Genomic DNA, 23,994 nt, shown 5'->3' with positions numbered 1-23,994 from the left:
GGAAAGGCTTAAAGCGACATCATCAACACGAATGTAGGCATAGCCCTGTATCCTGAAAACACTTTTAAAAAGAGTTCTTTTATGATTGCTTGTGGGCTCTAACCAATAATGTAAAAGCATCTTCCAAAATTGCTTGGTCAATTCATTGAAACCTACCACGGTGGAAGAGTATGTTGTTGGTATGAGTAGAAAAGTAGGCAGGTTAGATTCCTCTGTGCATCCTTTAGTAATATTTCTTTGAAATTTTTTCATATGTTGCAGAACATCTTTACAGTTGAAAACTAGGTTATAAGTTTGGTCTCTATGAATACCATCTCAATTATGCTAGGAAATGAACCCCTATATTTCACAGAAGTCATCTTCATATCTGTGTCCCATGTGACATGACTCTAGGGCGATATATGATATGTGATTCTTGAATGAATTAAAATTATGTGTTCAAATCAAGAAAAAGCATGTAACTTCAATTATGTTACATGCAGATGAGAATATTATCATGTGTATTTATGTATTTTTATGTGTATCTATCTCTCCATACATTCATATATTTATCTGTATATTGATCCATCAATAAAATAAAACTGATCAAAAAAATCTGGGGCTCATTTCTTCACTTAATAATATTTACATTGCTTTGTTTCTATTTATTGTAATATAATTTATAAGCTTAATAAAATTTTATTTCAGAACCAGAACTACCTTTACCTGATTACTAATGATTTTAAGAATTAACTAGGAAATGATTACTGCTAATTTACTAAAATATGTCAGAGTAGCTTGAGGATTGAATTACTGTTAATCAATTCAATTGTGTAAAGCTTCCATTACTTAAGAAGCAAAGTATCATGGTCTGTGATTCCTTTCTCCCCCTCCATATGCTTTGTTTAGAGCCATCACAAGAATAGAACCATGTTTTTTTACAATAATACATTTAAGCCAGTATATCATAGGTGTTGTTATATTATTGTTGTTTCAGTAAAAAATTACTGTATAGATTTTGGAAAATGAAGTGTCACTCTATCAGGGAGTATACTATCTACGATACTGTTTATTTTGGGAGGCATCTTTCATTTTTCATTTGTAGGCATCTTTGAGTATTTTCCTGAAGTTAAAAATCTAAACCTCTTTACTCCTCTTTCAACTTTATGTTCATAAGGAGTGAAACATACTTCACTTCATAATAGTCAACAGTCAATTCAGAATGTATTTATGGAATACCTAATAGTCTCCAACTAGTAGTAAGCAGTTTAAAGAATATAAAGATGAAATAAGGACTTTCATGTTCCAGAAGATTCCCATGTCATTAGAAAGATAATATACACAGACACATTACATGTGATAGTATGAATATTTTTCTACATGTTATGTGCTGTTTTTAGAAAATCTAGCATGGGAGTCTTTAGATGAGATTGCTTCTTCTTGAATAAGTAGTACCCTTATTAGTGTTTTCTTCTGGTTGCTATTTGTCAGCATGAAAACTCCGAAAGCTACAGGAAGGTGAAGGTATTTTTCTGATGGTTTCAAGCTGGACTGATAACTGGTGCTATTAAAAAACAGTCTCTCAGAGGGCAAGTGCACATAACTAGCTTAGCAAAATGCTTTCTTTGTACATAGTATGTGTTGAATTCTTGGTTATTCAATTCGCTGATAACAAAAGTCATTCACGGATTCAACAAATATGTCTACTGACTTTCTGTTACATGCTTGGCATTGTGCATGGTGCCAAAAACACAATCAAGACATCCAACAGCTTTCATGGAACTTATAGTCTTGTAAAGGACACACAGATTTGGCTTTCATGGAACTTATAGTCTTGTAAAGGACACACAGAGCAAATGACTCAAAAATAAGTAATAGCAAGAAAAAAAGCAAATGCTTGAAAGAGAATAATAAGGGGTTGACTTAAAATTTCTCTAAAGAGTTAATATTTAAAATTAAATATAAAGAATAAATATGTTAAGTATGTGAGGAGTAGGAAAGCAAAGAATAACAAGTGTAAAAGCCAGAACAAAAAAAAAAAAAAAAAAAAGAACTCAATATGTATGCAGAATTTTAAGAAGGAACACAAACAAAAAGATCTTTTTTTTTATTTCTTTCTTTCATACATGACAATAGTGGAATGCATTACATTCATTATTATTCATTCCCAGCACAATTTTTCATAACTCTGTATATAAAGTTTGTTCACACCAAATTATGCCATGATATATGAGCTCTCTTATTGATTTTTTTTTTTTTTTGCATTACAATTCTTAATACACCTTTATACCAAATAAAAAGATCTTAATGGCTACAGCACAGGTCAGAGAGGAGCATGAGACCAAGTTGGAGGAAAAATTAGAGGTAAAATCTTGTGATAACAGTCATTTAAACACTATTTGGGTCTTGAGGGGCCCACTCAAGAAATAATATCTGATTCTGGACAAAATGGATAAATGCTAGGTAAACTTCACAGGTAGAATAAATACAAGAGAGGGGGGCTCAGACTCCCATCAAGCCTAGCCTTTTAACAGGAAGGAAATACAATGCTGACAAAGAAAAATGACAGAAATATTATTCAATTTGGTTGTTGTTATAAATCCATGTTAAGGTTTTAAGGAAGGAATATGATGTGGTCATTTTAAAAAGTACTTCAAGAGTTTGATACAAAGGTGTCAAAAAAGGAGAGATCACATGATCAGGCAAAATGATGAAAGGTACAAATAACCAAACTAAAAATGAAAAAGAGAGAGAGAGAGAGAGAGAGAGAGAGAGAGAGAGAGACATTGCTACAGATCCTTTACACATTAAAAACCCATCAAAATGTTAACTAGAATATAATATGAGCAACACTATTTAATTGATATAAAAATCATATGTTATAGACAACTCACAGAAAAATAGAACTCATCAAACTGTTTTGAATAAGAAATTCTTGTTTAAAATTTTTAGTCCATGTTATTTCAAATATAGTGCAGTATGTTCTCTACAGAAATGAATGCACATTGCATCATTGGAATAAACAAAAATCATCAAATCACAATATGAAAAATAGAAAAAAAACCTTCGTATATAGGGCTAATAAATAAATTGCGGTACAATCCAATACAATACTGCACAATTATAAAAATGAAGAAATGCAAATACTAGCAACCCAATCGGCAAATTTTGAAAAACAAGTTTTTAAAAAGAAAGGCAGTCAAGCAAAAGAGAATTAGTATGTTTGATATCATTGTCATAAACTTTAAAAATAAGTAAGACTAAAAGATGGTGTAAGGATGAAGAGTTACATGAAAAAATTGTAAGAAAATCAGCACAATAGTAAAGGTAAAACTTGGGATAAGAGAAAAGAAGAAGAAATTGAGAGGACTTGGAAGGAGGCTTTTGAGGTCTTTTTCTTATTCTCTTACATGTGAATATAAGCATTCTTTTTATAATAATTTGTTAAGATATACATTTATGTTATGTAGTCTTTCACAAGCATTGTATGTCACACAAAAAAGAGGTACACAATTTTAAAAGAGAAAAGTTTAGTAAATATTGAAAGGTAAGTCATTTTGAATCACCAGTATCAATGCATGGTTATACTTCAAGCTGGAATCAGTGAATGTTATGTAGGACTAAATCATGTCAATCACCATAAAAATGCATGTTTGTATTAAATAGCAACTGATAGTGGTTAAAAAACATAGGATTAGTTACCTATAACACTGAGGTACTGACACATTAAAAAAAAAAAAAAAAGACCACAGATGTTTCAGTTCATCTCTGGATTCTATGACAAAATTCTATAAAATGCATAACTTATAGACAACAGAAAAGCATTTCTCATAGTTCTGGAGGCTGAGGAATCCAAGGTCCAGGTAGAGATGGTGTCTAGTGAGGGCCAGTCTTATCTCTGAACTTCAGAGTACTTAAGGAGGGAGCTGGCTCTCACTGGTTGTACTTTTATAAGGTACTAATCCCAATTAGGAGGGTTCTACCTGAATGAGCTAATCACCTTCCAAAAGTCCTACCTCCTGAGAGCAGCACCCTGGTAGTTAGGACTCAATGCACTGAATTTTCAGGGTACATTAAAAGTTAGATCATAACAACAAGAATAATTTTAAAAATACACATATACTGTTCTTTTACTATGTTTTAAGTGATTTACGAATATTAACTCAATCCATTTTATAACCTAATAAATTAGGCCTTTGGATTTTTATGCCTACTTCATAGATCAAAATTTCCATCATTAGAAGAGTTGAAAGTTTGGCCTAAGCTCAAACTAGGAGTGACCAGTAGATGTAAGATTTGACCCCAGAATATAAGGTTTTAAATATTCTGCTTTAGTTGGGCTGGATAGGGTGAGAGCATTTAGAGCCTAATTTGCATTTTCTTTGTCCTATTTATCATTACTACTTTTTGTTTCATTGCTTTGGGTAAAACAATTAATCATTACAAAGAATGCACTGTGACAGATGAAAATGTATTTTGCTTTATGCTTATTTGTTTAAAAACACATTGTACAACATTATTCATTTAAAAAGCTTTCAGAAAGAAGTATAGAAATGGAATTGTAAATATCTGTCTTTAAGCCTTCCTGCTTTTCTAATAAACATGATCCTGATGTCCCCGACCGCCCTCCCCCCAAAAAAAAAAAGGTATAAAAGTGCAATTTCCACTGTCGTATCTTTCCTCAAGTCTCTGAATAACTAAACACAACTCTTTAGTCAATTGACTTGGGGCATGACAATGTGTAAATGGAAGTAAAATATCTTTCTATATATTATGCTAAAATAGTCTTTTATTTTGCAATCACCAGTCAACTCAATTTATCTCTATTCATGCAATGTAAGCATGATAGACATAAATTGAAGTAATCATTGTTCACAATGTCTCTCAAAAGTGTGCTGCATCTCCCCATCATCCTTTGGGGAAGGGAGGTGTATTGACACAGCAGCCTTCCAAGAACTACTTAAATATCCTGCAGGTTTTTTTTTTTTTTTTTTTTAAATAGTAATGCTCTCCATTGGTGAATGTGGTCTCTTGCAATTCATGCATACTTTCAAGATTCTTCTAGGACCTCTGAGGAGGGCCCTTCATCAAAACATCCTACATCTGCTTCATGGGTAGAAACTACTCAGAAAGGTAAGAGGTGGTGAAGAATGAGAGTGCGGAGAGCACTTAGGGAGCCATTCCAGTAGTCCAGACAGGAGGTGATGATGCTCGGACTAAGACAGGCAGCAGAGGCAATCAATCCTTTTGAGTTTCCTTATCTGAACCTTGTCAATAGACCGGCCAGAATTCTGTGACATCCCCCCTATACATGCTTTGATATGAGGGAGATAATGATGACAAATGCCACTCTTATGTTAGGGAAAAAGGAAATAGTGGCTATAGCAAATAATCTTGAGGAACAGTATGAGTTCAACTTTAAATATGTTACCTTTGATATCCTTGTAAGACCTCCAGGTAATAAACTCAAAGAAAAAGAAGGAGCCCAGCCTAGAACATACTATGTTCTAAGTCTGTTCATAAAATTTATATTATAAATTCATCAAATCTTTATAACACTCATGTGTGGAAATTAGAGGGACTCCTGTTATCCCCATTTTACACATGAAAGGAGCTGTGCATACAACAAGGTGAGATAATTTATGTTGAAATATGTAGAACAGTGCTTAGTGCTTGGCATTAAGATTATACAAAGAAATGTATCATTTAAGTTTCTTGTTTAGACTGCAGTGATGGTGTTTTAGATGCCATTGGGTACCCTTGTTGGATGCTGGATTGTGGAAAATGCACAGAGTACAGTTGTAGATGATAATTAGAGGCATAAAAGAGATAAAACACTGAAGGACAAATGAGTTGAAGAAGATGCAGTGATTATGACTAAAGTACTGGGTGCCAAATTCTATGCTCCAACAAGTTCACAGTCCCACTTCACAAAACGATAATAGAGGGCAATTTAATTAAAAGATAATGGAATAAATTAAGAATGCTCCAGTATCTTTGTATGCCCCAAGAGCATACATTTTCACCTCATAAAAGTCAACCCAGGAATCTTTCTTACCCAAATTGAAACAGTCTATAAATATCACACATTTTGGATAAAGTATACCAAAACAAGATGGGTAGAAATATTTGCCTAAATTATTTCTCAGGTGGACAGATAGGATTTTTCATTTACAAATTAACTGTACAAGTTATGATAAGTAAAAGGATCAATAAATTGCCTTGCAAAATTTGCTCTGTCAACTTCTTCATAACGCATTATTTGAGTGCCAAGATTTGTTCTAAGATATCAAGCCAATGGCTCAGTTCACTTTTGAATAGCTATCCCCAGAGAATATAAGGTTTCTGTGAATTTTAAGTAGGACCTGTAAAAACAGAGACATTTTCATTTTAGTAGAAGATAGTGGTGGGGAATCAGGACTCTGGGTGACTGGTTTTATGTCCCACTTGCGCTAATTCTAGCCATGTGGCTGTCTTAGTCAATTCATGTTGCTGTAACAAAATACCATAGACCAGGTACGTAAATGATAAATATTCATTTCTCATAGTTCTACAGGCTGAGTATCCGTGATCAGGATGCCAATATGGTCAGGTTCTGGTGAGGGATGTTGGACTGCTGACTTCTTGAAGAATCTTCACATGATAGAGCAATAGCTCTTTGGGGTTTCTATTACAAGGGCATAGATCCTTTTATGAAAGCCTCACTCTTAGGGTCTTATTACTCCCACAAAAACCTAACTCCTAATATCATCACATGAAAGGTTAGGATGTCGACATGAATTTGGAGGAGTCTATAAGGGTAAACTGGGGCATGTTGCTAAATGACCTGCTTTCTGCTTACTCAATGAGTTAAATGGATACAATAATGGTACTTCCTCATAGACCTGTAATGAGAACTAAATGAGTGAATTAGTGTTCATACAGGGCATGCTACATAAGAGGCACTCCATAATTCTTAACTACTATTAAATCTAAACATGATTTGGGCAGATTCAGATTCTCTCTTTTTGGGTTTCAGCCAAATATGGGGGTTACTGAGTATCTGACTCAATGTCTAATATATTGGCAGTTAGACTACATCTTATCTGACCTATATTCAGAATTGGCAGGTCTCTTTAGACCATGTGAATAACTTAGAGGTGATCCTATGGACTCATGCAAGCCTAGTAGAGCCTCATTTCTGGGATTCACTATGCTTTCTGCACTGTGACATGGTGATACTGCTATGGTTTGAACTTGATCCCCCAGATTCAAGTCTTGGAAGCAATCCCCAATGCAACATTGTCCTTTAAGAGGTGCTCAGGTCATGGGGACACCACCCTCATGTATTAATTAAGGCTACTATCACAGGAGTGGTTTAGTTATCACAAGAGTGTGCTAGCTATGAAAGGAAGGCGGTTAGCTTTTGTGTTGCCTTCCACCATGTCATGATGCAGCAAGAAAGCCCTCACCAGAGGGAGAAAGGGAAAGGGAATGTGCTAGGGAATAAGATTGATCAAGTATGTTACACGCATGTACGAATATGGCATAATGAATACCACTCTTATGTACAATTATATATTAATAGGTGTATAATTATTAAAATTTTTTAAAAAGCCCTTGTTAGATGCGGCCCTCCTGAAATGTAAGCCAAATAAACTTTTATTGTGTATAGCATATCCAGTCCATGGCATTCTGTAATAGCAGCAGAGAACAGACTAAGATACTTCCTACCCTCTGTAGTGAGGGCATACCTTTTCAAATCCTTTCTATATCCTCAGTCCTTAGTGGGTAGAGAAGTTGAGAGCTGAAGTGGGGTTTGAGCACTTTGGGGTTTAATTAAATTGGTCCCTCTCCTTTGCTCTCCTCTTCTTCCTCTCACCTGCTATCCCCACCCTTCTACTGTGTCTTCCACCAGGGGGCCGCTCTTCAGCCTATGTGTATTTCCTTGATGATGAGGGAGGGCCAGGGTCTCCTACCACTGAAAAGAAAATGCAAATGGTTTAAACCAATTTTAGAACTAATTGATGAAAAAAGGAATAAAGAGGAGATAGCATTTTCCTTTGCCAGTTCCCCAGGGTGAAGTTGGATTTGAGACATCGGTCCTCCTATCTGCCTGTGCATGGACTTGCCCAAGCCACAGTCTTGGCCCCATGGATAGGCAGTGAGTATCGAGGGGAGGGAGTAGGTGTGCTATGATTGATCTCATTCTGAATTCAGAGATTAGACACTGTGTGAAACCTGGGGGAGTGGAATAGTTGAAGAATTCAGACTCAAAAGGCCTGAGGTGAGAAATCCCACTTTCATATCTTGCTGACTCTATTATCTTGAGGTGGCTTTCTGACTTTTCAAAACTTTGTCATATGTGTAAGAAGGGAATAATAATGCCTAGGCATAGGATTTTATGTGAAATAAATAGAATAACATATGCACATAGCAGACCCCACAATGAATGGCAGTATTTATTATTAGAAATCTTCATGTTTGAGCCAGTTGCAGTGGCACATGCCTGTAATCATAGTGGCTCTGAAGGTTGAGGCAGAAGGATTGCAAATTCAAAGCCAGTCTCAGGAACCTAGTGAGGCCCTATGCAACTTAGTAAGACCCTGTCTCAAAATAAAAAGTAAAAAGGGGCCTAAGGATGTGGCTCAGTGGTTCAGCACCCCTGGGTTCAATCCCTGGTATTAAAAAAATAAATACATAAATAAGAAAAAGAAATTTTTATATTTGAGTCTTCTGCCATGTCTTATAAAAGATTATGCACACAGAGATGCAGAGACAGTAATTGTAAAGTGAAGGTACCCCAGGGGTGGTACTACATTACCAGGACTGGCTATTTGCTTTGTCTTTTGTTAAGGAGATTTGAATTTATGTGCACAGTATTCTTTAACAAGTATTTGCTGAATGTGAATCAATATATCAGCAACAGGGTTGCTGTTACAGAAATTAGTAAGATAAAATACTGGATCCTGAAGGAGGGAAGACATGTAGTAATTCATATTGGACAAGATAAAAATCAGTGATAAATAGAAACAATGGTTATTGAAAAACCCCAATTCATCGCAGTGTAAACACTTGTTTCTTGTACCAAGTGCCTCCATTGTTCACTATGCTTGTCCTCCTCCTCCTCCTCCTCCTCCTTCTTCTTCTTTGAATACCTTGGAAATCTCCAAAAATGATTTTAGAACTTTAATAACTAAAATTTTGAATCTTGCTGTTACATTTTGAGATCAAAATTCTCTACTTCCCCTCCCCACTCATTTATGTCCTAGGTTCTCTGCTACGTAGAGCAAAGAGAAATTAGAGACAAATCCTTCATATCTGTGTTTATGGTTGTTTATAGGGAGGGGTCCTTGACTTCACTCTGACCTGGAGGTTTTCTGGGTGTGCTGTGTCCTTATTTCCCTGGGAGTTGACATTCAGCTTCACCAGGGTTCTGCCCTCATTAAGGACCCTCAACTTCTTTGCCTATGTTAGAATTTTTGTTCAGTCACAAAGTGGCATGGAGATCTTTTCTGACATCCTCTGTGTGTCCCATAGATTTGGGATGAGTCGCTGTATTTTTGCAGGGGCACACACTACCCTCTGCACACAAAGGCTGCTCTACCAATTCTCCAGTCATCTTCGTCTTCTAGATAAAACCAGAAATCAGTGTCTGTGATTGGTTATGTTGTTTAACTACATGCATTCTCAGACTCAACCTCACAGGGCCTTGCTCCTATTTTCTCACTGTACTGATTGATCTGTGTCCTTCAGCTAAGCAGCCACAGCAGAAGATAAATGCAAACCTCTGTAAGGATCCCGCGAAATGTCGGAGAAAGAGACCACCAAGTGACCACTCATGCAATTGGCAAAAGGGGATTTATTGAACCAGCATGCTGGGGCTCTGTGCCCACTCAAGAAGGGAAAGCAGCCCAGAGCCCCGAGCAGGGGCTGAGCACTGCTTAAGTACACTTTTTGGGGAGGGCGGAGGGCTTTGTATACATCAGAACAAATCATCATTAGGCGCGGGAAAATTGAATAACAACTCCTAAACATGATTGGTTCATTCATTGGCGGGGAACAGGTCAGGCTGGAGTGATAGGTCATTCCTAAGGAGGGGGTTACATTTAAACTGATTGGTCCAGGCCCTGCAATGCCTACGTGGGACCACACAGAGCCCTAAACAACCAAATAGTCAGGGGAAATATTTATTGGGCAGTTCCAAGCATTGTCTCAACAGCTACAGAAATTTCAGGTTTTGCAGGTAGCATAGATACCTAACAATACCTAATCCTTTACATTTTAACTCAGACCTTGCAGCTTAGAAACTTTACAACACCCGGTCTTTTACCCTTTAACTTTTACGCTTTAACTTCAATTTCTTTTACCCTTACACCTCTTCTTCTCATAGGTTCCCCACATACTAACTACTGATTCTGATAGATGCCAACAACTGGTTTAGTTTGGGGAATGTGAGGAAGAAAAGGGAAGAACTTCTACCAGCCTTGACTCTTCTGTTTTCCCAAGTTCTCGCTTCAATTTTCAGTGGGTAAAGGGAAAAATGGGTTGTTGCTGTTGGTAGGACCTGTTCTATCCTTTTGTTATGCACATATCTTAGTGTCTGACCTCAAATATAGGTGACTCAGTAGAATTGGCTTATTTAGTACTTTGACTCAGCTCTACACTTGAGAAGAGTCCCTATCAACATCATGTAGAAGACATAACAGTGTTCTTCAGAGAAACAAACAATGGAAATGACTAATTTATCTAAAGCTACTTAGGAGGGCTTCCCCCAAATAGGCTCCCTTATCTGCTCCCTGGCTTCTCATAGCACCTCACCTCCCTCCTGGTAGGTTTTTTTGTAAATGTTTTTCATTCACCAACCAGTGTCAATAATCCTGAGTTCAGCTGCTGCTCTCTGCAATGGTTTCCAAGTTGACAACATGCTGGTGCACAGGAAAGACTCAGTCCTTTGTCTTGGTCTGTTTTTGTGCCTCTATAACAGAATCATACAGACTGGGTAGTTTGTAATTAACAGAAATGTATTTGGCATATGGTTCTAGAGATTGGGAAGTCCAATATCAGGAGGCAAACATTTGGCAAGGGCCTTCTTGCATCATCCCACAGTGGAAGTTACAAGGGCTGGAGAGTGCAGAGAGAAAGAGAGTACAGAGAGAGTTAGGGGGCAAACTCATTCTTTTAAAGGAACCGTTTGCATAACAAGGAACTCATTCCTATGATAATGGCATTAATCCACTCAATCCCTCAAGGCACCATTATTGCTTAAAGGTCCCTACTCTCAATGTATTGGGGATTAAGTTTCCAACACATGCATTTTGGGGGACCCACTCAAACCAGAGCACCCATTGAGGGAGAAATTTACAAATGCAAAGAATGTGATACTAGGGAAATGGAGAGTTCTTCCAGAGCAGGTGAATCCAACTCTGAGTTCTAACCTGGAGAAGGGCGCCCATGGAAATCTCTAGGGGATTGAGACTTAAGCACTGACCCAAAGAGTGAATGGGAACCAGTTTAGCACAGAGAGGGCAATTGTTTCTAGACAAAAGGAGTGAAAGCAATTTACGATGGTTGCAATAAAGAACAGCATGTGCCAGATAAGGCTAGATAAGGGGTAATGGTTAAATCAAACAGGTATCATAGATCTTGTTTAGAATAGAGGTAAAATGAATGAGTGAAAACTCTTCCTTTAGGTTCATATTTTCCTCCAAAGGATAGATAGTGGTGCTGGATGGATTAGGTAGTCATGCTCCCCTTTCGAAGGAGCATGTGGACTCCACCATTCTCCATGTGGGAAGTGAGGCTATTTGGGAATAAATAAATGAGGAGGCTCTGATGGAGAGGCCTCCTTCCTTCACTGTTTCTTTGTTTTCAGTTATACTTTCATTGTCCTTTCCCAGCTCTACCCTTCCTTTTACTTTGAGGTTTCTTCCTCTCTTTGTGTCTTGTTCCTCCTGTAACCCTCTAGTGACCCTGTGTTGATTGGGTTTGCTCATCCACAAATGTAATTTTAATTCTTTTGAGGAAAGACAGGCCATAATTATTTAGTTACTATTTTTCCCATTAGGGCTCTCTTTGCAGGCTTTGAGTTCTCTGTGGAAACATAGACTCTGCTTGAAGTTTTTTATATTTTATTGTGTGGATATCAATAACCCAATGATGTCTTTTCTAAAATATCTGCCTTTTTCCTTTGTGTGCTATGTACAACAATATTAGGCTTGCAGTGAGCCAATTGCCTCCCGTTAGTGACAGCATGCTTTCCTCTGCTGAACTGAAAATGTTTTTACCTTGGGAAATATATCTGAAGATGTCATGTTACTGTCAATTTTTGAAGGAATAAATACCACTTAGAAACATCAGCACATGTAAATCACCCAAATGTTCAAATGTTTTCCTTTTTTTTCCCCACCCCCTAAGGTTATATCAGGGAAGCTGCATTGTCTCCAAAGGGTCAGGGTCGGGGTACATCTTACAATTATGATTTTTCTGGTTTCTTAGGAGGTCTGACAATCCCACTTTAGAAACAGTGGGTGATAGCACAGGCTAATAGCTTTGCTTTTCTCAAGGTCTCTGTCATGAGCTGGGATTTATCCAACTCCTTTGTTGAAAGGACTTACATCTATTTCATGAAAGAAAACCAGACTAAGATCTGCTTACAACTTTATCCTATTGTCTAATATATAAGGTTCATTCTTACACATGTTAACGTACAGACAAACCACGCTCTCCTAAATTTTTCTCCTACCTCTGGGTCAGAGAGAGATGGACTTGTGTTACCGCTGTTTTAACCAGTGATGAGTCCTTGCTTCCCCAATGCTGAAGTATAACACCAGATAAGCACACTGAGGCAAGTTTAGAGTGGAAAGTTGAAGCTTTATTAAAGGACAGCAGAAAAGACTTCTCCCTGGAGGAAGAAGGGGACCCAAGAGGTGGAATCCATGGAAGGGGGAGGTCTTCCCTCTTTTATAGCTAAGGTCTACTTTCAGCTTTCCGGCATTCCTGTCCTTTGTTCTGTTATCTTGCAGTGATGGAATGTAGGTGGGAAGGCCCAAAGGGTGGGGGACAGGTGTGCTGAAGGAGTAATCTGGGCAGGAAGGGCTTCTGGATTAGCATCTCCAGGTTTGCTCTGAGCTGCTTCATTAACATTTCCTAGGGATGGGGACATTTTCAATTCCCCTTTTCCTGGACTCCATTCTCAATAATGATCTTCATTCTTGATTTTATTCAATATTAGACCCAATTTACCTAACTACACTAACTACCTATCTGTAAATCTGACTTCACTTGCAGAATGGCCTAAGGTTTTTTCTGTGTTATTGCTTCAGCCAAATGTTTATCTTCTTTTCCTTCCTGTTGTGGTTACCTAAATGAGATCTAACTCAACATGAGAAAATGATGTTGAAACAGAGAGTGAAGATGATGAAGACGATGATCAAAATGTCATGTGGATTTAGTTCCAGCCATGTATGGCTAAATGATTTGCCTATGTTATGCTATTCAACTCTTATAAAAACCTTTGGGGTAAATACTATTGGTAGATGAAAAATATGCTCAAAATTATCTAAAAAATATAAACAAAATGGTGTGGATAATAAGAGACAAAACTAGAATTTAGACTTATGTGTTTGTAATATCTTTATGCCAATGATAATTTGGAGTTGTATTATATGGGCCCCTAGGTTTGGTGTTTTATGTTTGTTTTTTCACTCAGAATAGTTCGTGCATACTTAAGTTTGAAAAAAAAAAGTGTGCTATATTACTTCTAACCAAATAAACTCATTGGCCCCATCCCTTTGCTTTTGGCTGGGATATTCCACACAGCACATAAACTCTTTAAATCTCACTTCCTCAACTGAGCTTAAAGAGCTTGAATGTCTCCTTTGAAAACAATCGGATCTTTAAAAAACAAAACCAAAAAACTTTATTAACTGCTAAATGTAGTTATATACAAGATTATTTTATTAGTACAAGGTTGGCTACTGTTTTATAGTTTGAAGGCAAACTACAGAATTGTATTCATAATGATGTCTTTGATGTGGTGTTATTTACCTTACACATTTTTGGTATGAGATACACATTCTAATGAGAAAAGCAAAAATATAAAAATATTTAAAAATATGAATTCTAAGGAAATTCAATTTCTTACTCATTTTATACATGGTGCTTTGTAGTATTTACCTATTGAATGGCAGCTCCCCAAGTATTCCAAACACAAGCTATTGATAAAGCAAAGATGAGTTTGCTGTCTGTGGTTGCTTGCTGGTGAAGTTGATGGATGTTTCAGGAAGTTTCTACAGTGAACTGTCAAGTTGATTTTGCCTGGACACGAGTCTCCTGAAATAGTAACAGTGAAGGCTAGCAAAGACAGCAAAGAGTAAAGTCCTGTCCATATGGACAATGTGATGAGGGAGGGAGTTAAGTAGATTCACCATACAGTGTCCTAGCTGTGTGTGAGGCAGGTCCTCACATCCTGCAGTGATATGGTTCATTCCATGTCATTACAGTAGAGGATGCTGGAGAATGTCCTTCTCCACAGCCAAGTTGTCCTCTTAGCCATTTGTGTCCTCCCACAAATGCCTTGTTTTTCTCCACCTGGGAAGAATAGTATCACAGTAGTGGAGGTGGGGTGGTCACGGTAGGAGTGGAAGAAATGGTGCTAATGAGATAGCTTTCATCACCATTCACCCCCACATGGCAGCTGGACTTCCTGGTACATTCTCTCATCTACTCTTTGTAACAACCATATGGAATTGCCTCCACTTTCATTTCACAGATCTGGCATAAGGAGAGATCATTTTCATTGTTTAATAAAGATTTATTACAATTAATTGGATATTCTTTCAATAGCTCTTGATCATGTAAATCAACCTACCATGTAAACCTTTATTCATTCCCACAGATTTATTAACATCTTCAACAAAATGTGCCTATTAAAAAGCTAAGAGGAAACTTTAATCTTCAGTGAAGTCCATTGTAATCTTAGAGCAAACATAAGCTCATTAACCAATGTTTTCTTTTGTCAGTTTCAAGTTCAGATAAATCTATTGCCACATGACCCTAGTGTGCATTGGTGTTGAGAGCAGCTCTGTGTCCTGGGCCTTCTTGACTTTGGCTCTGAATGACTTTTCCCCACTGGTGGCTTTTCCACCTCTTTTAAGGCTCTGCTGCCACACTGTGGGGAAATACAAAATAAAACCTTAGCTCCTTGTCATCTTCTTACTAAGGAAAGATTGCCATTTATAATTCCTCAATTTCAATTAAAAGTGACTAATGCTAAAGTAGAGGCCTTTAAGTCAAAGGATGATGTTAAGCAAAGCCATTGGTTACAAGGAACAGTGTACTATATTTTAAGTTCTTTGTTAAATATTTGGGTAATGAGCTCAATTCAAAATACGGCCACTTCAAGAGCGTGAGCCTGGCATAGTGGGATAAATGAGCTTTCAATACTAATTAAAGACTCCTTTCCTCCCTCCTTTTCTTCCTTTTTTACTTCCCTTCCTTACATTTTATCCTTCCTTTCATCTTCTTTTTTTCTTTCCTTCCTTCCATTAAAAACTGGGTATTACCTCGTGCTACATATTATACAAAATGTCATTAATACAAAATCAAATTAAATGTGGTCCATGGGTTTTCCTGGAGACCCTTTTCTAGTGATAAAGAAAGGAGTGTAGAATGAAAATTAGAATACTAACGCAGTTTTGATAGCGTTATTCACAAGATCTCATAGGCTCCTAAGAGGCAGCTTCTAAACCTGTAGTTTCAAGTACTTGCAGTAACTTCTAACGTTCTATTCAGAGAGTCTGGAATCCCAACCTCCAGGGACTGTTGGCTGCTTTCTGCAGGTACCATGAGCTCCTGTTGTCCCTTGTACAATGAGAGTAATTGTTTTCCCTCTTTGGCTAAAGGCAATTGGAGTTTATAAGAATTAAGGAAAATTATTATCAAACCACATTTCTCTATAATGTCAATTTGTTAGTCATTGTCATTTCAAAACATCTGAAAGAGCTTTAGATAGAAAGGCAAAGATCTTTCCAACCTTGTCTGGTAATATACTTCTTTTATACACGTGCATTTTGTTATCTGTGTAATGCAATATTGATATTTTTCTATTTTCAAGCATGTTTAGGAAGTGACATCCAAAAATGAAGACTTTCACCAGGGATTAAAAATTGAATACAATGAATTTTGTTTCAATAAGCATATAAAATGGCATTATGATACTCAGCCACTTTCAGTTATTTTCGGGTTACAAATTGATAGCTACGTCCTAAAAATGATTTTCATTTATTGTTTCATTTCTACTGTTTTCTAGTACCAAGTGCCTAGAAATGCCTTTATCTATTTCAAATTAACAAACTAGGAAGCAAGATTAAAATATCCAAGTTGTTTGGAAGATTTAAGGAAGAGAGTGAATTGTATTTGTTGAATGTATATTGTGCCCAAGAAAGTGTCAGAAAATTTATGTTCACTAGTTTATTTAAAACTCTAAATAAAAATGGGAAGTCATCATATTAGTTCCATTCTAGAGATAAGGAAACTGAGTCTTAGAGTATAAACAACTTGTTCAAGATCTCATAACCAGAAAATTGCAGGATATAGGTAAAATCAGAACACGGATTGTTATGTTCTGTTAAAAGGAATCATTTAAATATCTACATCCAAATGAAATACCCATTATCTAAACATGCTTATGTTTATTTTTCAAGAGTAATATGGGATCAGTGGTAGCAGTAGGATAAATGCAAAGACCTTGTTTTAAACCATTTGAAAGTGCATTTGCTTATCTTTGAATTGCACACTTTTTTATTAAGTACACTTTGAATTAAGTCTTTTCTTGTAGGTGAAAGAAAACAGTAAGCCAATTTAAAAGTCAGTAATCCAGGGAGTTCTTTTGAAGCGTAGGTTTCTAGAGCCAAAATTCATTAACATTAATTCAGTGGGAAAATAAAATGAAATAATTTAATGTTGACTATTTTCATGATGTGGAACAAATTGCTGCTATTCTTAAATACATGTTAGATTTACAGTCCATTGATAGGGAAAATAAACAAAAAGCAAAAGCTGGAGAGAATCTAGTATATGAACTTGGTTTTGTCTCAAAGATAAAGATCCTGCATTGGAGAAGCAAAGTCTAGGAAAGTGTTGTGCAGGTGTTAGAATAGGAAGATGCTGATGAGAGGGTGAGGATGGGGGATCATCCTTGGACCATCACTCACTCTCCTCCTCTGAGATGGGGATAATAATGGTACCATACTATAGGGTTATTAAGAGGATTAAATGCAGTTATATATGTAACATGGTTTATCCCGGGAATGCTTTTAGCACAAAGTATCTGCTTGGTAAATGTTAGCAGATATTATCATCTTAGCAAGCAATGGAATTAAGTAGAAATTGTACAAGTTATGTTATTGTCATATGAAGTCTTTGAGATCAGATTTACATCATAATAGGTTTGTCACATGGGGGTCGGGTAAGTTAATGTTTCTAAGACTCAAGAGAGTATCAATTACACCATCTGTGCAAAATTACTGTCAAATAAAAGTTTTCACAAAAGGCCTTTAAAATATAAAGAGCAACTCAAATGCTAGTAATCATCATCATATGTTTCTATTCTTCCCTAGGTGCACAGAAATCTCAACTTTAAATTCATTTGAGTAAAATTTTAATATAAAAATATTATGAAGTATACTTTTTAGCTGTGCTGAACTTTTCCATCAAACATGAATACTGACCTAAAAGGGAAAATCCTTGAGATTACTCTGAGGGGCAGCCATGCAGATGCATATTGAATGGAGAGAAGGAAAGTGAAGCTAAAGGACCAGAGAGAGCAGTGCCCAAATCAGGAATCCACGTAGATGTAAGTACGTGCAGCATCCACAGATAGTGAAATCAGCAATGAGTTAGTGTTTTTGTATAATGAGTTTGGAGGAAGGTGTTGGATCAGCTAATGCTGTAAGACACCCTCCTCTGACACTCTGCTCCCCCTTATGCTCCTAATTTTCATGCCATGTCCTTTGCCTCATAACAGCAGACAGCCACATGTTTAAGGCAGAAGGCAGTGGAAAAAAATGGGATCAGCCTTATCTGTCCCTTACAAAGTGAGTGAATGCCTTCTGAATATCCTCTGGCAAGTATTTTTTTTTATATACCTTAAAAACTGGAGTACGTCTTATGGCTACTCCTGGCTGTAATTAACACTGGAAGATGAATATTTAATTGGGCAGCTCTCTTAGCAATATCTGAGTTATATTAACAGGAAATGTGGGGAGAATGGATAGACATCTAGCAGAGACTGCCACCCTGTAGCGCTGTGGGACAGGGACCATAGTAAGCAAGAGGGCATTTCTGAGGAGCTTGGAATCTTAAGTTAACTGTGTATGTATTTCTGGGCTGAGAAGCAAAGAATAGAGTAGATAAAAACAGAATTTCGATTTGGTTTAAAAAATTGAATTAGAAATTAGCTTCAAAAAGTAGTTTTTTGAGAATTAAATATTTCTCTTATAATTGACGAAAGCATCAAGTGCTGTATCCTTAGGTGAAAATACATTATTTCAAGTTTTTTTGCAACTGAAATAAATGGTATCTATTCTAATTCCCAGGACAGGTGCCCTTGGTTTCAGATATTGTGGTAAGTATTGTTCAGGACTAAAAAGAAATTTGGCTAAATAAAGTTAGTTCTAAAAAATTATTTTAAAACCCTTAGCTTCTAGGGATAAAAAGAGGTGTCATTAGATGCAACCTATTTGGTCAAATTAAATGCTTTATACAAAGTGGTTTGCAGAAATGGTAAAACTTCTTTGGGCTGGGACATAGAATGGGCCTGGCAAACTTCTGAATATCTGTTAGCAGTGAATTGAGATTTGCTGAAGTTTTAGTATTGCTAAATGTCTGATTTTTTTTCCCCAGTAGAATGTGCTGAATCAGAGAGAAAACAGAACAAATCCATCTAGGTTTCCTGTTATATATACTTCTGATCATAGGGAATCTTGATAAGATGATGTTTTTTGATTCTACTAGTTCATCATAACTATCTTTATAGAATTTGGAATCAACAGAAACAAATTGTCCTGCTAGGTTAAGCTGCCTCCTTTTAGCAACTTTGTTTCAGAGAAGAAGCAGTATTTGGTTCCAGCACCACCCAGTGACATACCTAAAAATTGCACTTTATTAAATTGGGCTGGGATCTTAGAATTTCTTGTTCCTGTGTTGTACATATAAGCCACAGGCTATGTGCAGTCAAGGAGCACTTGAAATATCTCTGAGACTAACTGAGATTTACTGTTGGTTTAAATGTACATTATTCATTAATAATTTTCGTATTTGTTTCGGGTTAAAATGAAAATATTTGCATGTATTTGGTTAGAGAAAATATATCATTAAAATTTTTCAACTGTCCTTATTCTTTTGAAGTTGACCCTTAGAATATTTAAAATTGGACCTTATATTTCTATAGGGTCATGCTAACTTAAAGAGTAGCACATTTTGTAAAAGTATGTGAGTAACAAAGCTGATGTAAACCATGTGAATTAGTGCAAAAAAACATGTGGAATAACAAGTAAAGTGACAGAGAAAAACATGTCTAGATTTCCTTTTATGTATATTCTGTTCACTGAGAATTGGTAGATTTTTTGGATATCAAACTGTCCATATTGAGAATTCACCAGGAGTTGGGTGTTATTTTGAGACTCTGCATGCATTTGCTCAATTGCACCCCATGAAAATCTTATGACACAAGAACCATTAATATTCTTATTTTGCATAAAACAGAGTGAGGAAAGGAAGGTAAAGGCCCTGTCCCTGGCCACATGGCTATACAGAGGTGACTTAGGATTTGCTCCCAGAGAGTCGGCTCTCATGACAACTTTTCAGTTGCTCTCCTATCAAAAGAAAGTATTGGTGAAAAATAAAAATCTCACTGACTATAGGAAAATGACTTTAAGCACATGTCCAAAAGTTAGTAGCCACAGATTATTGCTAACCTCTTAGTTATTGCATCCTTATTAAGAAGATAGAAGTCTATGTAGTGAGAAAAAAATAGTCATTTAAAATACTGCCATTCAGGCTAGCCATTGATTAATCTGTATTTACCAAAATTAGGAAACACCCTGATGATGGTAAGATAAATAAAACATAGCCTTTTTATCTTTTGGGTGCTCCGAGTTTGAGGAAATTGGATCCATAAACAAATGATACCTAGATGAAGTACAAGAAAGAAAGGAACCCAGGGAAGATGACTTTAAGGAGAGTTTTCAAGACAAAACAGGATTTGTCAGGTAGAAAAGAGAGAACTCAGAGGTCCAAGCAGAAGGGACAGCTTGGGCAAAGTTATGTAATTATGAAATAGCATGACACATGCAAAAAGCCAGAAATAGTTGAGTATTTAGTGTTTGAGCTCACAGGTGTTAGAGGGAGGTGTTAGTCTGATGAGCCAACTTGTTTGAAGGTTTTACTGAACTAAAAAATGTGCCTGCCTGAAAGTTTATCAGTAGGAGAAAATGATTATGTATGTGAGATGATAAGTTCTGAGTTTAATTAGTTATTTTTTCTTTGGCTATAATATTGAAATTTTATGTGATGAGATAAATCCTAAGGGGAAAAATCTGAGAAACTATAATTCACATTATGAGTTCAAAAATGTGTCTTTCTGTACTTTAGAATGATCCCTGGTCCTTGTAGAGATGAAATAAATTTGAGTATGTCACCTGACTTTGAAAACAGTCCAGTTCAAAGGAGATGGAAGCTTCACAATGAGCATCGGTACCTTGGGCTGAGTCAGTCAGGTCATTTAAATGTCTAAAACATAATTTTTTTTTAAGTTAAATTGTTTCTGCTTTTTATATTTCTTATAAATAATATAAAAATAAGTAAATATTTATTGTAAATATTAAAGAGGTCTTATTGACTGCATCACTATAATAGTGATAGATTTGTCTATGAGGATTTTTCGGATCACAATAAACCAGTCTATTGACTGTTCAAAAGAACAGTATATTTGGTACAATGGCCAAAACACATATTATGCATGTAGGCAGATTGAGCCTAATGGAAAAGTCATTACAATTTGATCTTGTTCACTACTTTTTAAAGGGACCTCAATGTGTATGTAAAATATCACCTGGCAATATGAGATGAAGCCCAAAATATGACTTATTTTCAATTCACAAAAACAGAAAGACTTCCTCCTATTGGTAGCTGATAAGTTAACCTTCTTAAAGAAAGGCTCTTGATCTTAGATCAATGACACAAAGATCAATCTCTGGTTCTGCTTGTCTAGGCTGGGTACAAATTTATGCAACATATGATGGTAGATGGATTAAATATTGCAGGTGATGTTTAAAATGCACGAGATCTTTGAGGCCTAGAGAGCCAGCAGATAAGAGTTTGTGGGGGCCTAGAAACCAGCATTTTAAACAAAGATGAAATTATTTTAATGGTTCTTATATTTGAAATGCTCAGACTCATATTTGTGGTTGCACAATAGACTATGCATTTGGATATCAGTAACTATTCTATGGGGATACTCAGTAACAAAATTTTCCAGAATCAAGAGCTACCCCACAGTAAACTCTAAGCTAAGACACTACTGTCATAAAATGGGAAGCAAAGCTCAATGCTGTGCATTCACATTCAGCCATATTTCATCTTGCCTCAACATTCCAGGGAATTAAATAAAGCACATCATCTCCTAGCTGTCTTGCTTGGAAGCCATGCTGGCAAATCATTTCATCCATCACTTTCTTGATGTATAAGGGGAAAAAGAAAGGCTTTCTGTTTTTTCATGGAGAAGTTCTAATAACTGACTAGAACAAAAAAAGAATTAAAAAAAAAAAATTGAAAACTGAGTTGAGTGATTTGTCTAAATTCCCAGTTTGATGTAATCTCTCTGCATGTCTGATGTTTTTAGTATAAAGGGATTATATTTCTTAATATAATTGCTATTAATAATAATTAATAATTTACTAGAATAATTGAGGCATATGATTTCAGCTTTTTGCATATTTATATCAATTTATGTAAGGTACTTGTTTATTTATTCTTTTGTTATGAAGGCTTCCACCCCCACCCTCAAGAGTTAATTGGTATGACAGCTCTGTATCCTGAGAAGCATATATTTGAGAGAATGAGGCTTAAAGAGGTCTTGAATCAAGAAAATTCAGGACAAGAATACTTCTTGAAGTAAGATCATATGTTTACTTTTATAACTCATTTGCATTGTACCTTAATTTTTACTCCATTAAATGTAATATGAAAGAAAGGAAATATAGAAGCAGCATTCAGTTTTAAAGGTCAAATTAAACCCACTGTAAGACAGTGGACTGCAATTTTATCACATTAAGTTCCATATTTCTAATTAACTGTTCTAATTCCACTTCCTAGTACACTGTCATGATTGCTAATGAAATAACTTGTAGTATGAAGGTAAAATCCATTTCTATAATCAAAAGATGTTTATCCAGAAAAACAGGTAAAGATAGATTCCACAGACTGCAGGTAAATATGTGTCTCACAAAAAATCAAATGTAGTAGCAACTATACCATTTTCCATGAAGACCCCAGGAACCTCATAGAGCAAGCTGATGGTTAGGGTAAGTTTTCATAAGGAAGCAAAATGTAATCTATTTATACCTTAAATTTAGTCTAAATTATTCCAGGTGTCAAAATTTTTTAATTAAAAAAAATGAATTATTTTTATAAGGTAAAATTTACATTTTTGATTTTATAATTTTCTCCTCAAAAAAGATAATCTTGGAGAAAAAGAAGGAATATTTTAGATAAAGAGACTTAGGCCAAGTTTCATGGCAAGAAAGGAGAATTGTGGATTCCAGGAATATTTAAGAGCCAAACTTGATTAAATCAGAATATCTGAGTTAAAAAATATATATATAAATTTTGAAAAATAAATCTCTGCCCACTCCAAAACAGACATCAGGGATAAAGATGCACAATGGCTGGGGTAAAAATGGGAGCTCATAACCCACTTGAATCAAATTGTGAAATATGATATATCAAGAACTATGTAATGTTTTGAACAGCCAACAATAAAAAATTAAAAAAAAAAAAAAAAAAAAAAGATGCACAATGGCAAAGGATGGTTTGACATCTTTTCTTTTATTAGGACCTGTGCAGTTTCAACTTATTGAGGCATGATGTAACCTATTTCATGCCTGATTATTAAATCTTTCACAAAAAGAGGGTTCCCCACTCCAGTTGTCTCATTAGGCTGTTAATTAGGAAGCAATGCTAATTACTGTTCTCCCATTTCCATTTTGAGCCTATATTGAGATAAAGATGAATATGCCTTTTTTGAGCTTTATTTTGTTAGTAAAGGGATTTGAACTACTAGAATGTTATAATTTTCATGAAGAAGAATCTCCTTTACACTGTGTTCATAATTTTAAAATTTAATTTGGGGAAACCAGGGGCATTGAGAAGATGCAACACCGAGAGAGAGAGAGAGAGAGAGAGAGAGAGAGAGAGAGAGAGAGAGAGAGAGAGAGAGAGATTGAGATTGAGATTTTCTCTTATTTGTTTATGTGTGTGTGAATGTATTTATTGAGTGTCGGGGAAAGAGTGGCAGAGAGATTTAGATTGTCAGAAAGGGAAATGTTTACCAAATATGTAAGAAAGAAAATCTACTTCACATCTACAAATGCAGGAGTAGGATTGTAATTGTATTTAAGCATATTTAATTCTTGCAATTCATAGACAAGAGGTTTGTATAGAAACCACCTCTCCCAGAAAGCTCATACCTGCATTTCCGAAATGGGACATTTGAAAATTTGAAAGTACAGCAGGTAATTCCAGCAGAGTTGAAGACTGCCATCCAGGAACAGGAAGAATGCAGAAGACCTTTGAGAGGGGCAAACTATTTCTGTTCTTTTTGCCAGATTTTGTTTTCTTTTTTTCCCCACTAAATGAGAAATTTGGAAACACATAAGATATCAAGTTGATAAGAAATTTTGCAATATTTTGACACATGAATGAGAAGATGGTGGAAGTGATGGTGAAACCAAAGAGACAGATGAAAGGTAAGGG

The sequence above is a fragment of the Marmota flaviventris genome, chromosome 7 (assembly GCF_047511675.1).
Source record: "Marmota flaviventris isolate mMarFla1 chromosome 7, mMarFla1.hap1, whole genome shotgun sequence".
In the NCBI taxonomy this organism is placed as follows: domain Eukaryota; kingdom Metazoa; phylum Chordata; class Mammalia; order Rodentia; family Sciuridae; genus Marmota; species Marmota flaviventris.
The sequence above is the reverse complement of the archived record's forward strand: the minus strand, read 5'-3'. Positions refer to the sequence as shown.